This window comes from Ranitomeya variabilis, chromosome 1 (assembly GCF_051348905.1).
Source record: "Ranitomeya variabilis isolate aRanVar5 chromosome 1, aRanVar5.hap1, whole genome shotgun sequence".
NCBI classification, from domain to species: domain Eukaryota; kingdom Metazoa; phylum Chordata; class Amphibia; order Anura; family Dendrobatidae; genus Ranitomeya; species Ranitomeya variabilis.
The window spans coordinates 739,442,731-739,465,492 of record NC_135232.1 but is presented as its reverse complement, the minus strand read 5'-3'; the positions used below and the strand labels follow the sequence as shown (position 1 = coordinate 739,465,492).

Here is a 22,762-nt window from a genome sequence, read left to right as displayed (position 1 = left end):
CAACTCGCCCAAGGATGAGCCTTGAGACAGCACCGCCCCCACTCCAACCTCAGACGCATCAACTTCCACGGTAAATGGTTTTGATACGTCCGGTTGCACCAGAATGGGGGCCGAAGCAAAACTGTTCTTCAGAAATTCAAATGCGCGCATTGCAGCCTGAGGCCAGGCGGAGAAATTGGTACCCTTTTTCGTCATGTCAGTAAGCGGTTTAGCAATGGTAGAAAAATCCTTGATAAACTTTCTATAATAGTTGGAAAACCCAAGGAACCGCTGGAGTGCTTTTAGGTTATCAGGCCGTTCCCAATGCAGCACCGCTTGCACCTTAGCGGCGTCCATTTTAAACCCTGAAACAGACACAATATAACCCAAGAAAGGCAACTCCTGAACCGAAAATACACATTTCTCAAGTTTAGCATAGAGCTTATTTTCCCTGAGTAGCTGTAACACCTGCCTCACATGCTCTAAATGAGTATCACGGTCGCATGAATAAATGAGAATGTCATCTAGGTACACAATAACGAATTTCCCCAGAACATGCGAGAATACATCATTTATGAAATGTTGAAAAACTGCATGCGCGTTTGTCAACCCAAATGGCATCACCAAATTTTCAAAATGACCCTCAGGAGTATTAAAAGCCATCTTCCACTCATCACCTTGACGGACTCTTATGAGGTTGTACGCCCCCCTGAGGTCAAGCTTGGAAAACCACTTAGCACCAGCCACCTGATTGAACAAATCAGGTATCAGTGGCATAGGGTATGGATCACGAACCGTAATCTGGTTTAACTCCCTGAAATCCAGACACGGGTGTAGTCCGCCATCTTTCTTTTTAATGAAGAAGAACCCCGCTGCCACCGTTGAGGACGAAGGCCTGATGTGCCCTTTGCTCAGACTCTCAGCAATGTAGTCTTTTAACGCTTGCCTCTCAGGACCAGAGATGTTGAACATCCTAGCTTTCGGCAATTTGGCCCCTGGTTTAAACCTAATAGTACAGTCATAGGAGCGATGTGGTGGCAATTCTGAGCAACCCTTCTCTGAGAACACATCCGCAAAATCCAGCAGTGACTCAGGAATGCTTGGAGTCACAGCGGACACACATGTGGCCAGGCAATTCTCCTGGCAAAATCCGCTCCACTGAATTATGTCCTGAGTTTTCCAGTCAATAACCGGGTTGTGCATAGATAACCATGGAAAACCCAGAACCATTTGTGCAGGAAGATTACTGAGCACCCTACATGTAACCTGCTCAGAATGTAGGACCCCAATGTGGAGTTTCACCTCAGCCACAAATTCAGTAATCTCCCCCTGTGGGAGAGGGGTAGCATTGATGGTGACCACCCGGATAGGATGAGGCAATTTTTCGACCTTGAACCCGGCCGTGCGTGCAAATTCCTAATCAATGAGATTAGTGGCCGAACCACTATCCACAAAAACAGTGATTGGCAGCTCTCTGCCAGCGACCATAACTCTGGCAGGGAGCCTACATTGAGAGACCACCATGGAGGATAGGCATAAGCTCAGACTGGCCTCCTCCACACCCTCTGAGCTTAGTAGATTTCCACCGTTGCGCTTTTCTTAGAAAACAGAGGACAAGCATTTACATAATGCCCCTTTTTACCACAGCAAAAACAGGCTCCCTGCTTCCTGAGCGAGGGGGCTTGCTGATGTGACACCCCTGCGATTTGCATAGGCTCTGTGGGCTCACCTGCAGCAACCTCACATGCACCTACGACCTCCCCCATAGGCGGCATCTCTAGCGCCCCCTGACGCAAACGGCGATCAATGCGGACAACAAGACTCATGGCAGACTCTAGAGAAGCAGGAGTCTCATACATCAGAAGGGCTTGTTTAACCCTTCTCGAAACCCCATATACAAACTGACTCCGCAGCGTCGGGTCATTCCATTGTGTGTCCACCGCCCAACGGCGAAATTCAGAACAGTAATCCTCCGCCATTCGCTCCCCCTGGCGGAGAGCACGTATTTTAAATTTTGCTAGAGCCAATCTGTCAGGATCATCATATATGAGTCCAAGAGCAGAAAAAAAAACTCTCCACTGAGTTAAATGCAGCTGAATCAGAAGGTAATGAAAACGCCCATGCTTGGGGATCTCCGTTCAGTAATGACAAAACCAAGCCCACACGCTGAGCCTCATTACCTGAGGAAAGCGGGCGCATACGAAAATATAATTTGCAAGCTTCACGGAAAACAACAAATTTACTGCGTTCCCCAGCAAACCTCTCAGGTAAAGGGATTTTTGGCTCTGCAACTCTACCTGCAGTTTCCACTTGCACATTAGACACCACAAGACCCTGTTGCTGAACTGCCCCCTTCAATTCAGTGACCTGTAAGGACAGCGCCTCCAACTGGCGGGTTATGGAAGTCATGGGATCCATGACATAAAAAAAACCTAATTTTTTTTTTCTTTTTGGGCCGATTATAATGTCACGGGAGTACTGGGTAGACTAAGGCTGGTTACCCGGGCCCCTGCGATATCCCTCAGGCTAGGGAAACTCTGTCTGTCCCTTTCCCAGAAGTTACACTAAAGGTGTGCATGTCTGGCCCGCCAGGCCTGACCCTGTCTCCTGTTTCAGCCCTAAGCTGAAACCACCACCCGCCACCCAGTGAAGAGACCACACACCAATCCCCACAGAAAGCACAGACAGGGAAAACTGAAAAACGCACCACGCCGCAGACACACAGGAATACACTATAAACAGAGGTGTCAAACTGCATTCCTCGAGGGCCGCCAACAGGTCATGTTATCAGGATTTCCTTAGCTTTCCACAAGGTGCTGGAATCATTCTGTGCAGGTGATTAAATTATCACCTGTGCAATACAAGGAAATCCTGAAAACATGACCTGTTGGCGACCCTCGAGGAATGCAGTTTGACACCTCTGCACTATAATGTGCACAGGGCAAAACAAATACAAAAATAGGAAGGAGGAATATGACAAAGGATAATACACCACCAGATACGATATTCCTACGACAAGACCACCACTCCAGACCGGAATCACTAGGCACAAAGCACAAGCTATAATTGGCAACACCCAAAGTCCAGTACGACTATTTAAAGGCCGTGGGCGTGACCCAGCCTCCAACCTGATTACCAGCTAGATTAACCCCGAGCAAGCTGGATAAAATCTAGCCGACGCCACTGAGCGTGTAGTGTACGTATGTGGAATTACCGCTGTATGTCGGACGCCCTAGTGTGAACAGCGTCCGACATGACAATGTACAAGAATATAACTACTATATTGCTGCTGTGTATGTACAAGAATATAACTACTATAATACTGCTCCCTATATGCAAGAATATAACTACTATAATACTGCTCCTATGTACAAGAATATAACTATTATAATACTGCTCCCTATATGCAAGAATATAACTACTATAATACTGCCCCTATGTACAAGAATAGAACTGCTATAATACTGCTGCTATGTACAAGAATATAACTACTCTATTACTTCCCCAATGTACAAGAATATCTATATATATAATTGTCTAATGGGTACTTCCGTCTTTCTGTCGGCAACTTCCGTCACAGATATTCAATCGCTGATTGGTCTCGCCAGCTGCCTGTCATGGCTGCGGCGACCAATCAGCAATGGGCACAGTCCGATTAGTCCCTCCCTACTCCCCTGCAGTCACTGCCCGGCGCCCGCTCCATACTCCCCACAGTCACGGCTCACACAGGGTTAATGCCAGCGGTAACGGATCGCGTTATGCCGCGGGAACTCACTCCGTTACCGCTGCTATTAACCCTGTGTGACCAAGTTTTTACTATTGAGGCTGCCTATGCCACCTCAATAGTAAAAACATCTAATGTTAAAAATAATTTAAAAAAAATAACAAATCATTATATACTCACCTTCCGCCGCCTTTCCGACGCTCCGGTGACCGCTCCATGCAAGCCGCAGGTTCCGGTGCTAATGTTGGTGTGCGACAAGGACCTGAAATGACGTCACGGTCATGTGACCGCGACGTCATCACAGGCCCTGCGCGAGAAGGACCTGCCGTGACGTCACAGTCATGTGACTGTGACGTCATCACAGGCCCTGCGCGCCTGCGTGAGAAGGACCTGCCGTGACGTCACGGTCATGTGACCGCGACGTCATCACACCCTCGGACCGGAAGCTACCGCCTGAACCGAACACAGGCGACAGAACTACAAGGGGCCCCTCGTCACTGGGCAATATACTACGTAACTGGCCAATATACTACGTCACTGGGCAATATACTACGTGGCTCTGTGCTGTATACTACGTCACTGGGCAATATACTACTAACTGGCCAATATACTACGTCACTGGGCAATATACTACGTCACAGGGCAATATATTACGTAACTGGGCAATATACTACGTCACTGGGCAATATACTACGTGGACATGCATATTCTAGAATACCCGATGCGTTACAATCGGGCCACCATCTAGTAACTATTATAATACTGCTCTGTTTGAGCTACTGTCGGTCGTTTGCACTGCAGTAATATGCAATATATTCTGTTTTTTTATGTTGTCTCTGTGATATATTTTCTGTTTCTGCAGATTTTTGGCTCTCGGGGCCTCAGGTATACAGTATTTCACCTTTACCCCAGATTCTTGGCTGTAATTTGCTGTGTACGGAGCAGCATCCATCCTTCGCTTTGTGCGTTGCAGGAACTGTTGAGTCAGACCCCGACACAACGAGGACTGTGTATTCTGCATCGTGCTCTGAATCAGTTGTGGGAGGAAACTAAAAAGTGCAAGATGCTAAGAAATCCGGAGGACTACATGTTCACCAACTAAAAATAAACTTTCTTTTAGGATTGGCTCGTAACCATAGAAACAGGACATTTCAGGTTGAAGGTAACTGGAAAGCACAGAACATCCCTGGAAGGGAGGATGTGGGTGTAAATATTCACTGCTCAAAAAAATAAAGGGAACACTTAAACAACAGAATATAACTCCAAGTAAATCAAACTTCTGTGAAATCAAACTGTCCACTTAGGAAGCAACACTGTTTGACAATCAATGTCACATGCTGTTGTGCAAATGGAATAGACAACAGATGGAAATTATTGGCAATTATCAAGACACACTCAATAAAGGAGTGGTTCTGAAGGTGGGGACCACAGACCACATCTCAGTACCAATACTTTCTGGCTGATGTTTTGGTCACTTTTGAATGTTGGTTGTGCTTTCACACTCGTGGTAGCATGAGACGGACTCTACAACCCACACAAGTGGCTCAGGTAGTGCAGCTCATCCAGGATAGCACATCAATGCAAGCTGTGGCAAGAAGGTTTGCTGTGTCTGTTAGCAAAGTGTTCAGAGGCTGGAGGCGCTACCAGGAGACAGGCCAGTACACCAGGAAACGTGGAGGGAGCCGTAGGAGGGCAACAACCTAGCAGCAGGACCTCTACCTCCGCATTTGTGCAAGGAGAATCAGAAGCATTGCCAGAGCCCTGCAAAATGACCTCCAGCAGGCCACAAATGTGCATGTGTCTGCACAAACAGTTAGAAACTGACTCCATGAGGATGGTCTGAGTGCCCGACGTCCACAGATGGGGGATGTGCTCACAGCCCAACACTGTGCAGGACGCTTGGCATTTGCCACAGAACACCAGGATTGGCAAATTCGCCACTGGCACCATATGCTCTTCACAGATGAAAGCAGGTTCACACTGAGCACATGTGACAGACATGACCGAGTCTGGAGATGCCATGGAGAGCGATCTGCTGCCTGCAACATCCTTCAGCATGACTGGTTTGGCAGTGGGTCAGCAATGGTGGGGTGGCATTTCTTTAGAGGACCGCACAGCCCTCCATGTGCTCACCAGAGGTAGCCTGACTGCCATTAGGTACTGAGATGAGTTCCTCAGACCCCTTGTGAGACCATATGCCGGTGCGGTTGGCCCTGGGTTCCTCGTAATGCAGGACAATGCCAGACCTCATGTGGCTGGAGTGTGTCAGCAGTTCCTGCAAGATGAAGGCATTGAAGCTATGGACTGGCCAGCCCGTTCCCCAGACCTGAATCTGATTGAACTCATCTGGGACATCATGTCTCGCACCATCTACCAACGTCACGTTGTACCACAGACTGTCCAGGAGTTGGCGGATACTTTAGTCCAGGTCTGGGAGGAGATCCCTCATGAGACCATCCGCCGCTTCATCAGGAGCATGCCCAGGCGTTGGAGGCAGGTCATACAGTCATGTGGAGGCCACACACACTACTGAGCATCATTTCCTTGTCTTGAGGCATTTCCACTGAAGTTGGATCAGCCTGTAACTTAATTTTCCACTCTGATTTTGAGCATCATTCCAACTCCAGACCTCCGTGGGATATTAGTTGTGATTTACATTGATCATTTTTAGGTTTTATTGCTCTCAACACATTCCACTATGTAATGAATAAAGATTTACGACTGGAATATTTCATTCAGTGATATCTAGGATGTGGGATTTTGGTGTTCCCTTTACTTTTTGAGCAGTGTGTATGTATATATATGTATATATATATATATATATATATATATATATATATATATATATATATATATATATACACAGTATATGCACACAATGCAGGAGCAGCAAGTCATTTGCTTTTAAGAACAAGTCATCTATAATAAAACTGGACACCAAACAGGACACGATAATCACCTGGGCGTCACTTCGACTAGATGTGGCAAAACGGGTACCGTCACACAGTGCAATTTTGATCGCTACAACGGCACGATTCGTGACGCTCCAGCGATATCGTTACGATATCGTTGTGTTTGACACGCTACTGCGATCCGGATCCCCGCTGAGAATCGTACGTCGTAGCAGATCGTTTGAAACTTTCTTTCGTCGTCTAGTGTCCCGCTGTGGCGGCATGATTGCATCGTGTGACACAGGTTGTATACGATGTGCGCATAGTAACCAACGGCTTCTACATCGCAAATACGTCATGAAATTATCGCTCCAGCGCCGTGTATTGCAACGTGTGACCGCAGTATACGACGCTGGAGCGATACTTATACGACGCTGCAACGTCACGAATCGTGCCGTCGTAGCGATGAAAATGGTACTGTGTGATGGTACCAAGGCTATGTGCACACGTTGCAGATTTTGCTGCAGATCCGCAGCGGATCTGCAGCTGCGGGTCTGCAGCAGTTTCCCATGAGTTTACAGTACAATGTAAACCTATGGAAAACAGAAAACGCTGTGCCCATGAGGAGGAAAAAACGCGCGGAAACGCAGCGGTTTAGATTCAGCAGCATGTCAATTCTTTGTGCGGATTCCGTTGCGGTTTACACCTGCTCCACAATAGGAATCCGCATTTGTAAAACCGCGGTAAAGCCGCTGGTAAAACGCAGTGCCTTTTACCTGCGGATTTCTAAAATCCGCTGCGGAAAAATCTGCAGAGGTCCATTCTACGTGTGCACATACCCTTAGTGCTAAGTCAGAGACTGGTGTACTTACTCTGCGTTTCTGTACCGTTATAATACAGCTCCTATGTACAAGAATATGACTACTACTAGATGGAGGCCCAATGCTATCGCATCAGGTGGGTGGTAATGTCATGATGGGAGCAGACTTTGCAGCGTTGAGAATCTCTCCCCCCACCTATCCACTCTCTCTTTACCCATGTGCTGACTTCTCAGTCTGTGCTCTCTTCTTTGACCTGTCTACCCCATGTGCTATATGCATTGTTTTTGTCCCAGCGATGCTGTTGCTCTTCAAGAGTCTAATTTGCCCTTTGTTGTCTTCAACGTTGGGCCTTTGCTGCTTTCCTTTCATTGTCATTGGATTACTTTTTAGGAGGAGCCATGTTGGCGTTGATATTTGCTTTTTAAAGGGGTTTTCCCATTAACGAAAGTTAATTTTAAAAATTGTCTGTGTCTGACCGTGTACAGAGCATAGCACATCTCCTCGGCAGGGGAGGCAGCAAAAGGCAATACTGACATTACAGCAGGAGATCGCAGAGTATATATTTGTGAGGTAAAATGTTTTTTTTAAAACAGTCAGTGAAATATTTTACCTCACAACATGAATCCTCTGTGATCCTCAGTGAATCATTCGGCTGATCCAGGCAGCTTGTTCGCGATGATGTTCCGCCGGTGGTACCGTGCAAGAGGCTGCGTACGGTGTATACAGTGTGTGTTTTTGTGTGTGTGGTGCCTAAGGCGTATACAGTGTGTGTGTGTGTGTGTGTGTGTGTGTGTGTGTGTGTGTGGTTCGATGGTGTTCCGCTGGTGGTACCGTGCAAGAGGCTGGTACCACCAGCAGTTTCCATATTGAGACACCCATCACTTGAGTGTCCCAATATGGTGGTCGGAGAACTTCCTTATTTTAGAGAGAGTGGAGGGCACCGCAAATCAATTTAAGACAAGAGGGCTCACCATGGGCTTGAGGATAGGCATAAAAACAAAAGGCGAGAAAAGATCATGCCCAAATATGCGGGAACACCACAATGTATAAAATACAACACTTTATTGGTAGGTATAAAAAAAATACATGAAAGACAAAACACAAAAACGTTTAAAAACATGGCCATCTTGTCCATGTTCTCACACAACTTTATTGTCAAACGCTGGTTATGAACAATACTGCGCATGTGCCAAGGAAAATTCCGACTCACGCGCACATCGTACAGCTCATAGGAGCCCAATATCATCCCCACCGCGCATGCGCGGGAGGGAGCACAAGCGCACGCGCAATAATGTTGTGAATGGGACATCACCACATAAGAAATGACAAACATGAATCCCATATGCACATGCGCCCGGGCTGCCAATTGTCCCGTCATCATCTAGATAGATACACACAAAGCGCAGGCCCATAGATAGACAAGTGAGTCCGAGCAAGCACTGAGACAAGGATACGTCGTTTAGATATAGTTTAAATATGCAAAGGTTGCAAAATGCAAAATAAGAAAATATATATTCTCTGGAGGCTAGAACATGTCCTAAAGCACTGGCACAGAAAGCATTTATAAGACTCAAGATGTTTAACAATATGAGATCTGAATTTTTTGTATGACTACCACGTCCATGTATAAAGTGGTTCCATACTAGGACATTAAGTGTGTACATATAAAGACGGATAGTATCAATGTATGCAAAAGATGCAAAAAATGTATATGCACAAAGTGGCATGCACAGAAACATATGCCCTTAATTACTGTAGATAATTTGAGAACGGAGATTGAAATTCCCCTTTGAAAAAGCCATCAAAACGCGAAACGCGCGTCAGGGGTCTTAGGGTGGACCGCTGTTTCCAGCCGGACTTACAATGGGTAAGCAGTGATGTCAGTATTTTTATATGTTGTTGGTAACTATGTGGTGTTAATTACTTTTTGATACAAATATGATTCCTTGCGTTCCAACACCAGCATAGTGACACTTTCTTCTAAATACATGGACACATGCTATACCAGGTCATATTAATGGAGCAGTGATTCCCTCTTTGAGTGCTCAGTTGTTGTTCCCCCTCATTGTATAATCCTCTTTGTATTGTTTTTTATACTGAATATTTAAATAAAAATTGATTATTTTAAGATCATATGGTGGTGAATTATATATACTCTGGTTCTCTCAGTGTCTAATTTGATGTTTGAGTATTTCACCTGGCAATGTGCCGACTTAATATATGGGAAAGGTTCTAAATCATACACCTTTGACCCCTATGAATATGCAGTGCAGGATTGCTTTTGTTTAAATACTGCTCTTATGTACAAGAATATAACTACTATAATACTGCCCCTATGTACAAGAATATACCTACTATAATACTGCCCCTATGTACAAGAATATAACTACTATAATACTGCCCCTGTGTACAAGAATATAACTACTATAATACTGCTCCTATGTACAAGAATATAACTACCATAATACTGCCCCTATGTACAGGAATATAACTACTATAATACTGCTCCTCTGTACAAGAATATAACTACTATAAGGCTATGTGCACACGTTGCGGATTGGGGTGCAGAATTTTCCCCACAAAATCCACATCTCCTGGTGGGTGAAACGCAGGTGCGGATTTGCCGCAAATTTTATGCGGATTTTGTGCGTTTTTGTTGCGGAATTGATGCGGATTTTGTGTGGATTTTCTATTATGGAAGGGGTCAGAAACGCTGCAGTACCGCACAAAAGAAGTAGCATGCACCATTAGCACACTTTTTTTTTTCCAATTGATTTACACTGTACTGTAAATCACTGTGCGGAACTGCAGCGTTTCTGCGCTGAAAAATCCACTGCGGATCCTCACTAATTCCTCATCGTGTGCACACAGCCTAATACTGCTCCTATGTACAAGAATATAACTACTATAATACTGCTCCTATGTACAAGAATATAACTACTATAATACTGCTCCTATGTACAAGAATATAACTACTATAATACTGCCCCTATGTACAAGAATATAACTACTATAATACTGCTCCTATGTACAAGAATATAACTACTATAATACTGCTCCTATGTACAAGAATATAACTACTATAATACTGCTCCCTATGTACAAGAATATAACTACTATAATACTGTCCCCTATGTACAAGAATATAACTACTATAATACTGCCTCCTATGTACAAGAATATAACTACTATAATACTGCCCCTATGTACAAGAATATAACTACTATAATACTGTCCCTATGTACAAGACTATAACTACTATAATACTGCTCCTATGTACAAGAATATAACTACTATAATACTGCTCCTATGTACAAGAATATAACTACTATAATACTGCTCCCTATGTACAAGAATATAACTACTATAATACTGTCCCCTATGTACAAGAATGTAACTACTATAATACTGCTCCTATGTACAATAATATAACTACTATAATACTGCCCCTATGTACAAGAATATAACTACTATAATACTGCTCCTATGTACAAGAATATAACTACTATAATACTGCTCCTATGTACAAGAATATAACTACTATAATACTGCTCCCTATGTACAAGAATATAACTACTATAATACTGTCCCCTATGTACAAGAATATAACTACTATAATACTGCTCCTATGTACAAGAATATATCTACTATAATACTGCCCCCTACATACAAGAATATAGTTAGTATAATACTTGTGTGTAGGTGAATGAGTGATGTATCAGATGTCTGAGGTTTTTTACTCTGTATCATTTGTAATACAGATAATTTTTTTGTATTCTTTTATATTTTGTTTCTTTTTGTTTCTGAATCTATTTCTCTTCCCCGTTGAATGGTTTTGGGTGACGGTGACTTTCTTATGGATTTCATCTCTATGGTAACAGTGAGACCACTAGTGAAGTAGCAGCCTGTGCCCCAGGGGGGCATTGATGTGTCTTCCCTACTGTGCTAGGTGTAGGTTAATAGGAGTCCTGCTGTTAACTCTTTATTATTCAAATGCCTGATCTGATATTCTGTGCCACCCCCCAGATTGTGGAAACTACAACTCTCAGCATGTCTTACATTCTCATCTGTAAGAATTCTGGAAATTAACCCTTAACTCTCCTGTGTGTTTAACTATGTAGTGATATCAATAGTTGGGATATATTACTGCCTGGCTATGCTCTTTTGCCATTTTGGGGTCTGGAGAAGTTGGTGGTCACGCCAATTATTATTATTATTTTTATAAGATAAGGGCCCATAAAGAGCGGTTATTAGAGAGTTAAATTGAAGCGTCACCTCCATCGTGTCATTTCTGTAGAAAGCGACATTTATTTCATCACGCGGAGCCCCCGGAGACGTTTTCTCAGGGGGATCCTCCTGTGCGAGGAGATTAATGTCCCGTGCAGGGCAGTATTGCAGCTGATGCAATGATTGACTCAGTGAGCACGAGCTGCAATGTGTGCGCCTCATGGCGGGAGATGCTCTGCAGTGCAGCTGCTGGAATTAGCTCATTGTGTCGCTCACATGGCCGCTGTGGATGAATGATGAGTGAGCGCAGCCTCAAGAGCCATTTCCAGGGGCTGTCACATGCAATGAATGAGTCCTGCACCGAGGGGGTCCTATAAAGATAAAGCCAAATCAGCGGTGCTGGGTCATAATGTTCTCTGCATTTGTACACTTTACTATTGTAAAGGTATGTTTCCACGGTCAGGAAACGCTGCTTTTTTGACGCTGCGCAGAGCTGCAGCGTCAAAAAAGCAGCGTCCAGGTGTTCCAGCATAGTGGAGGGGATTGTATGAAATCCCGTCTCCACTCTGCGTGGAAACCCGCACGCGGCGGCCCTGCAACTCCGGACATGCTGCGCGTCTTTTCAGATCGCAGCATGTCCGTACACCTTGCGGGGACGCAGCGTCCCCGCAAGGCATATCACAGGGCCCTATGGGAGCGAGCGATCATCTCGGATGTGAAGAGTTAACACATCCGGCATGATCGCGTCCCAGGAAGGGGGCGGGGCTTAGCGCCGAGCGGCTTCGCCGCTGCGGCGATACCGCCGCCCATCCGTACCGTGGAGACATACCCTAAGGGTATGTGTCCACGTTCAGGCTTGCTTCAGGCTTTGGTCAGGATTTTATGCAAGTAAAATCCTGACCAAAACTGCACCTGAGGTCACTGGCAGGTCACCTGCGGTGTGCCTGCGTGTTTTGCTCATTGTAGCAACATGCTGCGTTTTGAAAAAAAGCACCGCGCATGCGTTTTCGCGGCAAAAACGCATGCGTTTTTTAACGCATAGTGGAGTCGGGATTTCATGAAATCCCCTCCACTATGCTGTAACATCTGGACGCTGCGTTTTTGACGCTGCGGAAAAACGCAGCGTCAAAAACGCAGCGTTTCCTGAACGTGGACACATACCCAAAAGATCCCTGCTTGCTTTCAGTGAAAAGAACCACTTTGAATCACCATTTATCCCATCCATCCTCTAGACCACCAGGGAAAATAAAGTTGACATTGTCTCCCTTAGCATGGCCATTTGCCTAAAGTCCACAGCTCTCCCTCCTCACCGTCACCTATACACAGAGAGGTCGGCCTCATGCATGTCAGTGGGGATTATTAGGTAGTAAGCCACCTCCAGAGAACAAAAGATTGGACATGTGGATATGCAGCTGCCCTCTCCTTGTCCCAATATCTGCCATTGAGTCACAGGTGGAGACTGGAGCCCCTCACCCTATAAGCATTAGATGATTCACACGTCCTGCCAAAATATGCTGGCTTGGTCACTGGTCATCCAATGTGTATAGCCACCTTTAGACCACCATAGAACCTTGGCTGCCAGGGAATGTACATTTAACTCTTAAGGCCCCGTCACACTTAGCGACTCTAAAGCGATCCCGACAACGATACGACCTGTCAGGGATCGTTGCTGCGTCGCTATGTGGTCGCTGGTGAGATGTCAAACAGTGAGATCTTCCCAACGACGCAGCAGCGATGCGGCGACCAGTAGCGACCTGTACAACGATGTCGTTGGTCGTTGTGACCCTGTCACATGGCAGCTATAATGACGATTCAGACCTCGATGAGGGACGTCCTGTGAGACGTTGTAGTCAACGAGGTCGTTGGTAAGGTGTCAAACACAGCGATGTGTGCTATCCAGCGGGAAAGGTCCAGGCCATTCCGACACGACCAGCGATCTCACAGCAGGGGCCTGGTCGCTGCTACGTGTCAAACATAGCGAGATCGCTACTGAGGTCGCTGTTGCATCACAAAACTTGTGACTCAGCAGCGATCTCGCTAGCGACCTCGCTTAGTGTGACGGGGGCTTTATTCTACTCTATACCACCAGGGACCTTATAATTTAAGTTTTTATCTACCTCATAAAAACTTACAACTAACTTTATCTCCACCCTACACTATTAGGGAACTTAGGCCCCTTTCACACATCAGTTTTTTGCCGTCACTTACAATCCGTTGAATTTTGAAAAAAAACGGGTCTGGCAAATGATGCCCCTGGATCCGTTTTTTCTCATAGACTTGTATTAGCGACAGATTGCGATGGATGGCCTCACGTTTCATCTGTCGTTCACCGCATCCGTCAAAAATTGTTTATCCGTGGGCCGGAGACAATGGACAAAGTAACGTTTTTTGTCTCCGTAGAAAAATCGGACAGCGACAGATCCGTTGCCGTCTTGTGTTTGCTAGAATGGAAGCGTATGGCACCGGATTCCGTTTTTTTAACTGCGCATGCTCCGATTTAATTAGGATACAATTGGCCAGCCCCCAATTAGGAAAGGTATATAAAGCCTGCCAGGCAGGGCTTCACTCATCCATTTACCAGCAAGCAAGCAAGACAGCCCAAGACCAGCCACAGAGCCTGCCAGGCCAGCCAGCCACAGAGCCTGCCAGGCCAGGCAGCCACAGAGCCTACCAGGCCAGGCAGCCACAGAGCCTACCAGGCCAGGCAGCCACAGAGCCTACCAGGCCAGGCAGCCACAGAGCCTACCAGGCCAGGCAGCCACAGAGCCTCCCAGGCCAGGCAGCCACAGAGCCTCCCAGGCCAGGCAGCCACAGAGCCTCCCAGGAGAGCCAGCCACAGAGCCTACCAGGCCAGGCAGCCACAGAGCCTACCAGGCCAGGCAGCCACAGAGCCTACCAGGCCAGGCACCCACAGAGCCTACCAGGCCAGGCAGCCACAGAGCCTACCAGGCCAGGCAGCCACAGAGCCTACCAGGCCAGGCAGCCACAGAGCCTACCAGGCCAGCCAGCCACAGAGCCTACCAGGCCAGCCAGCCACAGAGCCTACCAGGCCAGCCAGCCACAGAGCCTACCAGGCCAGGCAGCCACAGAGCCTACCAGGCCAGGCACCCACAGAGCCTACCAGGCCAGGCAGCCACAGAGCCTACCAGGCCAGGCAGCCACAGAGCCTACCAGGCCAGGCAGCCACAGAGCCTACCAGGCCAGCCAGCCACAGAGCCTACCAGGCCAGCCAGCCAGAGCCTACCAGGCCAGCCAGCCAGAGCCTACCAGGCCAGCCAGCCAGAGCCTACCAGCTGGTCACAATGTCTTCTTCTGGGAGCCCTCCCTCGCATCGTGAGCGCAGTGAGTTAAATGTATATCGTTTTTGTTTTTTCTTTTTGGTGAAGTTCACCTAACAATATGCATTAATTCTTGTTTAACAGGAAGCTGCAGCATCAGAGGTACTTCCAGATGGAGACGGACCCGGAGCGGGCTCTCATTTTGTAAGTTTCTTACATGCATCGCAGAACCAGATAATCACAGACATTACACAACACATAAAAAACAGATCATTACAGACATCACAGTACACACAACACATAAGCCTACATCCAAGCACATAATGTTTTTTGTTTTTTTTAGTCTTCCGATTCTGGGGCTCAACGTAGATGTTCTCAAAGCTCCTCCCAGGGTCGTCGGCGTGAGTGTCAGGGCGGTCAGCATCGAGTAAGTACCTTTTTTTTGTATTTTTTGTTTTTTGTATTTTTCCACTTCATGTTGATGATTTGAGTGTAATGTTTTTGGTCTTTTTTAACAGGCTTCACAGCGTGCTCCGGACTCTGACAGTGAGGAGGCAGGTCTAGATATCGACCTCCTCATCGATCTAGTCCGAGAGCGGGAGCCGCTGTGGAACATGGGGGACCGCTGCCACACTGATCTCTCTGGGAAGAAGTGTGCCACGAAGTTGTGGAACATTGGGAGGACCTTGATATTCGGGCCCAGAATGAAGCGCGTAAGTATTCACAGTCCAGTAAGTTATGTTGCAGGATGTAATGTGTTGCATACTAAGCAATTTGTGCTTTCACTTTACAGAGGACAGAGTTATCAAGCGGTGGCGGTCACTCAGGGATCGCTTCAAGAAGGAGTTCAACAAGGAGATGCAGGCCCTGAGTGGATCAGGAGGACGCAGGAGCTCCAAGTACAAGTATGCTGGAGTCATGGCGTTCCTCTGGTCGACTATGGTTAGCAGAAGGTAAATATTCCCCGCCCAATTTACTAAGCAAAAATGTTTACATGTGTAACCCTTTTTTTTTGTTTCAGCCAGGGCCATGCAATAACAATATATTAATTACATTTTTTTTTCTTTGTACCACAGCACCGTCTGCAGCACTTGGGAGCCTGCAGAGTTGAACCCTTCTGGAGCAATCCCAGTCCGCCACCGGGGACCACTTCGACAGACCCGACCCATCTGCACCTTCCCAGCCTTCCCTCACATCTGGTCCCTCGGTCCCATCCACCAGCCCTGGAGCATCTTAGCAGACTTCGTTACATGAAGCTGCAGGTGACGAGGTAGCTTTTCCTTTACCCCACCCCTCTGACACTGCTGCCACCTACAGGACACCTTTGGGTTCTGGGTGGCAGCGCCAGAGGGATCAGGAAAAGAGCTATGTGCCCGAGTTCTTGCATCTAAATGCATCCTTCCAGAACTTGCTGAAATTGTTGTCTGAGCAAATCACTGCTGGATTCAACCTCATGAACAACAGTATGCTTGAATTGAGCACGCGTCTGGATAGGATGCATTCAGATGCAAGTAAATTGCACAATCACTCCTTTTTCCAGGCAGTAGTCGACGAGCGCATATACAAGCTATCTCCTGACCAGCAGATGCATGTAATGCAAGCCTGCCAGTTTGCTCTAGCGCAGGTTAGCTCCCAAGCCCCTCCACCCACCCCGGTAGTTCCTCCCGAACCTGTCCCCCCTCCAGCCACTGTCCCTCCTCCCCCTCCTATACTAACTACATCATCGCGCCCTCTGACTTCAGCGTCACTGCAGAAGACGGAGCGGTGGCTGGAACGAGGAGCAAGTGAATATCGTGCAGCGCTCCCCTCCCCGTATACTCACCTACTCCTGGCGCGGTGCAGTCCCTGCTTCCCCGGCGCTGCTGCTTCTTCCTGTACTGAGCGGTCACTGTTACCGCTCATTACAGTAATGAATATGCAGCTCCACCTCCCATAGGGGTGGAGCCGTATATTCATTACTGTAATGAGCGGTACCATGTGACCGCTCAGTACAGGAAGAAAGCCGGGGCGCCGGGCAGCCAGGGACCTGCAGGGACCGCGCCAGGAGTAGGTGAGTATAATTAGACAGCCCTTGCTCCCTTGGCCCTGCCAACCCCCTCCTTGGACCGCCGCATCATCAGGCGGCCCGCTGGCGCCCCCCTGTCGGCTGCCCCCCCTGGATACGCCACTGGTGACAAGGGTCTTCAGGTGGATTAAGAGTATAATAAAATATTAAAACACCATGTGTCTTTATTTCATTAAAATACTTTTTAATAATGTGTGTGTGTTTTATTAACCATTTCGTACTATTGGATTAATAATGGATAGGTGTCATAATTGACGCCTCTCCATTATTAACCTGGCTTAATGTCACCTTACAATAGCAAGGTGACATTAACCCTTCATTACCCCATATCCCACCGCTACACGGGAGTGGGAAGAGAGAGGCTAAGTGCCAAAATAGGCGCATCTTACAGATGTGCCTTTTCTGGGGTGGCTGGGGGCAAATGTTATTAGCCAGGGGGGGTCCTATAACCATGGTCCCTCTCTAGGCTATTAATATCTGCCCTCAGTCACTGGCTTTCCCACTCTAACGGAGAAAATTGCGCGGGAGCCCACGCTTTAATTTAATAGCTAGAGCCCCAAAATTTTACACAGAGACACTTCTTACATTAGTAAAGAGAAATATGTAATAAAAGAATGGATATGAGATGGTTTACTGTATGTAAACCATGTCTCATATCCTGTCGGGTTTGTGAAGGAGATAGGAAAAGCCGGCAATAGAATTACCGGCTTTTCTGCTATCTCCCAAAACTCCTCTGGATCATCCAAATGCTCTCTAGCAAACTTCAGACGGGCCCGGACATGTACTGGCTTAATCAGTGGGACACGTCTGGCACTGCAGGATCTGAGTCCATGGTGGCGTAATGTGTTACTTATGGTAGGCCTTGTTACATTGGTCCCAGCTCTCTGCAGTTCATTCACTAGGTCCCCCCGCGTGGTTCTGGGATTTTTGCTCACCGTTCTTGTGATCATTCTGACCCCACGGGGTGGGATTTTGCGTGGAGCCCCAGATCGAGGGAGATTATCAGTGGTCTTGAATGTCTTCCATTTTCTAATTATTGCTCCCACTGTTGATTTCTTCACTCCAAGCTGGTTGGCTATTGCAGATTCAGTCTTCCCAGCCTGGTGCAGGGCTACAATTTTGTTTCTGGTGTCCTTTGACAGCTCTTTGGTCTTCACCATAGTGGAGTTTGGAGTCAGACTGTTTGAGGGTGTGCACAGGTGTCTTTTATACTGATAACAAGTTTAAACAGGTGCCATTACTACAGGTAATGAGTGGAGGAAAGAGGAGACTCTTAAAGAAGAAGTTATAGGTCTGTGAGAGCCAGAAATCTTGATTGTTTGTTTCTGACCAAATACTTATTTTCCACCATAATATGCAAATAAAATGATAAAAAAACAGACAATGTGATTTTCTGGATTTTTTTTTCTCAGTTTGTCTCCCATAGTTGAGGTCTACCTATGATGTAAATTACAGACGCCTCTCATCTTTTTAAGTGGTGGAACTTGCACTATTGCTGACTGACTAAATACTTTTTTGCCCCACTGTATATATGTGTCTCACTGATATATTATATATATATACTGTATATATATATATACCTATTCTTTGTGTACACATTTATTCTACCTATTCTATTCTGTTCTGTCAGTGTGATTTTACTGTACACCGCACTGAATTGCCGGCTTTTCTATAGAACACCGGTGCGTATTTCTAGCAAGTCACACGCATGGTCCGTGTGTAATCCGTAATTTTCTCGCCCCCATAGACTTTCATTGGCGGATTTTTTGCGCAATACGCTGACAAACGCAGCATGCTGCGATTTTCTACGCCGTAACATACCGTATAATATGGATACGTAATATACGGCAGATAGGAGCTGCCCCATAGAGAATCATTGGTCCGTGTGCAATGCGTATTTTCTGGACGTATTTTCTGCGTTTGTCACCGTATTGCGCAAAAAAAAAACGCCAATGAAAGTCTATGATGTCCTCATGAACTGGAGCCTTGGAAAAGTTCCCACGCTCGAGTTCATATGAGTTCATCCACCAGAGGGCGCCTCACCGCGACTCAATGTAAGTACAGATCACCCAGCTTTCCTTTCAGCACCCGGGGATTACAGGCACGAGCGAGTGCTTTAGCGCAGCTCCTGCCTGTAAAATGATTTAACCCCTTCAGATGGATTTACTTCGTGGGACCTGACAGTTCATCAGAAGGTATGTATATTGTTGGTTTATTATTTTGCCAAGCGAGGGTCTTCAGGTGGATTGAGAGGGCAATAAAATACTAAAACAACCTGTGTGTTTATTTCATTAAAATAATTTTTAATAATGTGTGTGTGTGTTTTTTAACCCTTTCAGACAATTGGATTAATAATGGATAGGTGTCATAATTGACGCCTCTCCATTATTAATCTGGCTTAATGTCACCTTACAATAGCAAGGTGGCATTAACCCTTCATTACCCCATATCCCACCGCTACACGGGAGTGGGAAGAGAGTGGCCAAGTGCCAGAATAGGCGCATCTTCCAGATGTGTATTTTCTGGGGTGGCTGGGGGCAGATGTTTGTAGCCAGGGTGGGCCAATAACCATGGACCCTCTCCAGGTTATTAATATCTGCCCTCAGTCAGTGGCTTTACCACTCTGGCGGAGAAAATTGCGCGGGAGCCCACGCCATTTTTTCCGCCATTTAACCCTTTATTTTACAAGCTAGAGTGCCCACATTTTGCACATACACACTACTAACATTAGTAGTGTGGAATATGCAAAACAAAAAGGGGGATATGAGATGGTTTACTGGATGTAAACCATGTCTCATATCCTGTCGGGTTTGGGAAGGAGAAATGAAAAGCCGGCAATTGAATTACCGGCTTTTCACATATATCGCGCTGAATTAAATATAAATACAGAATATATATATGTGTGTCTCAATGACATATATATATATATATATATATATATATATATATATATACACTCACCGGCCACTTTATTAGGTACACCATGCTAGTAACGGGTTGGACCCCCTTTTGCCTTCAGAACTGCCTCAATTCTTCGTGGCATAGATTCAACAAGGTGCTGGAAGCATTCCTCAGAGATTTTGGTCCATATTGACATGATGGCATCACACAGTTGCCGCAGATTTGTCGGCTGCACATCCCAAAGATGCTCCATACAAGGCAGGATGGATCCATGCTTTCATGTTGTTTACGCCAAATTCTGACCCTACCATCCGAATGTCGCAGCAGAAATCGAGACTCATCAGACCAAGCAACGTTTTTCCAATCTTCTACTGTCCAATTTCGATGAGCTTGTACAAATTGTAGCCTCAGTTTCCTGTTCTTAGCTGAAAGGAGTGGTACCCGGTGTGGTCTTCTGCTGCTGTAGCCCATCTGCCTCAAAGTTCGACGCACTGTACGTTCAGAGATGCTCTTAGGCCTACCTTGGTTGTAACGGGTGGCGATTTGAGTCACTGTTGCCTTTCTATCAGCTCGAACCAGTCTGCCCATTCTCCTCTGACCTCTGGCATCAACAAGGCATTTCCGCCCACAGAACTGCCACTCACTGGATTTTTTTTCTTTTTCGGACCATTCTCTGTAAACCCTAGAGATGGTTGTGCGTGAAAATCCCAGTAGATCAGCAGTTTCTGAAATACTCAGACCAGCCCTTCTGGCACCAACAACCATGCCACGTTCAAAGGCACTCAAATCACCTTTCTTCCCCATACTGATGCTCGGTTTGAACTGCAGGAGATTGTCTTGACCATGTCTACATGCCTAAATGCACTGAGTTGCCGCCATGTGATTGGCTGATTAGAAATTAAGTGTTAACAAGAAGTTGGACAGGTGTACCTAATAAAGTGGCCAGTGAGTGTATATATATATATATATATATACTGTATATATGTTTTAACGAACATTTGAGCACATAAATCCATTAGATGTCGGTTTTGCAAGCCTGCGAGAAAATATCGCAGTACGGATGCCATACGGATTACATACGGAGGATGCCATGTGCAAAATACGCTGACACACCCTGCCTACGGATGACATACGGATCACTATTTTGGGAACATTTCTCCGTATTACGGCCGTAAAAAACGGACCGTATTGTCTTACGCTGAGTGTGACGCCGGCCTAAATCTTTCTTCCTAGAGTCCATTAGCTCCCTGGTGGTCTGGTGTAGATAATTAATTGTAAGTTCCCTGGTAGTCTAGGGTAGAGAAATAGTTTATTATAAGGTGAATGGTGATGTGTGTCTCTACCCTAGAACACCAGGTGAGTTACAATTAACTATTTATATTCCCTACACCACTAGAGAACATACAATCAACTGTTTATACCTAGGTCACTAGTGAACTTACAAGGAACTATTGCTCTATCCTAGGCCATCAGGGAGCTCTCCACAAGGGAGAGTACTATTAACTCCTTACCTTAGGTCACCAGGGATTTTACATTTTTACTACATTCAATTTCTTTAAAACTGTCAGACTTTTCTTCATTAATATACAGTATGTGTCTGTGTGTGTGTGTGTGTGTATACATATATATATACACAGTACAGATCAAAAGTTTGGACACACCCCATTTAAAGATTTTTCTGTATTTTCATGACTATGAATTGAAGATTGTACATTCAGACTGAAGGCATCAAAGCTATGAATTAACACATGTGGAATTATATACTTAACAAAAAATTGTGAAACAACTGAAATTATGTCTTATATTCTAGGTTTTTCAAAGTAGCCACCTTTTGCTTTGATGACTGCTTTGCACACTCTTGGCATTATCTTGATGAGTTTCAAGAGGTAGTCACCAGAAATGGTCTTCCAACAATCTTGAAGGAGTTCGCAGAGATGCTTAGCACTTGTTGGCCCTTTTGCCTTCACTCTGCGGTCCAGCTCACCCCAAACCATCTCGATTGGGTTCAGGTCTGGTGACTGTGGAGGCCACGTCATCTGGCATAGCACCCCATCACTCTCCTTCTTGGTCAAATAGCCCTTACACAGCCTGGAGGTGTGTTTGGGGTCATTGACCTGTTGAATAATAAATGATGGTCCAACTAAACGCAAACCGGATGGAATAGCATGCCGCTGCAATATGCTGTGATAGCCATGCTGGTTCAGTATGCCTTCAATTTTGAATAAATCCCCAACAGTGTCACCAGCAAAGCACCCCCACACCATCACACCTCCTCCTCCATGCTTCACGGTGGGAACCAGGCATGTAGAGTCCATCCGTTCACCTTTTCTGCGTCGCACAAAGACACGGTGGTTGGAACCAAAGATCTCAAATCTAGACTCTTCAGAACAAAGCACAGATTTCCACTGGTCTAATGTCCATTCCTTGTGTTAGCCCATACAAGTCTCTTCTGCTTGTTGCTTGTCCTTAGCAGTGTGTCATGATCTCCATGGCCAGAGAACTAGCATAAGCCTCTATAGGAACAAGCTCTTGGAAGATGTAACTGTACTGACCATGAACTAAACCTACCGCATAATCTAGAAGTAGCCAGGTAGCATGTCCTACTTTTTATCCCTATATGCCCAGCGCCGGCCGGAGAACTAAATAATGCTAGCAGAGGGAAATATAAGACCTGACTCACCTCTAGAGAAATGCCCAAAAAGGAGACAGAAGCCCCCCACATATATTGGCGGTGATATGAGATGAAACAACAAACGCAGCAGGAAAATAGTTTTAGCAAATTTGAGGTCCGCTTTCTAGATAGCAGAAGACAGAAAGCATACTTTCATGGTCAGTAGAAAACCCTAACAAAACACATCCAGAAATTACTTTAGGAC

General features: G+C 46.0%; 1 protein-coding gene across 3 annotated transcripts in view; it reads right to left on the bottom strand.

Annotated features, from left to right (window-relative positions):
* ANKRD9 (ankyrin repeat domain 9) overlaps positions 1–22,762 on the bottom strand; it is a 146,378-nt gene that overhangs the window by 111,530 nt on the left and 12,086 nt on the right. The window contains exon 1 of one of the 3 annotated variants that reach the window (XM_077269070.1): positions 11,691–11,773. The exons of the other annotated variants lie outside the window; for them this stretch is intronic. The gene's annotated coding sequence lies outside the window, so the exon portion shown is untranslated. Of the gene's footprint in view, positions 1–11,690; positions 11,774–22,762 lie in introns of those variants that run through there. 3 annotated transcript variants of the gene reach the window in all.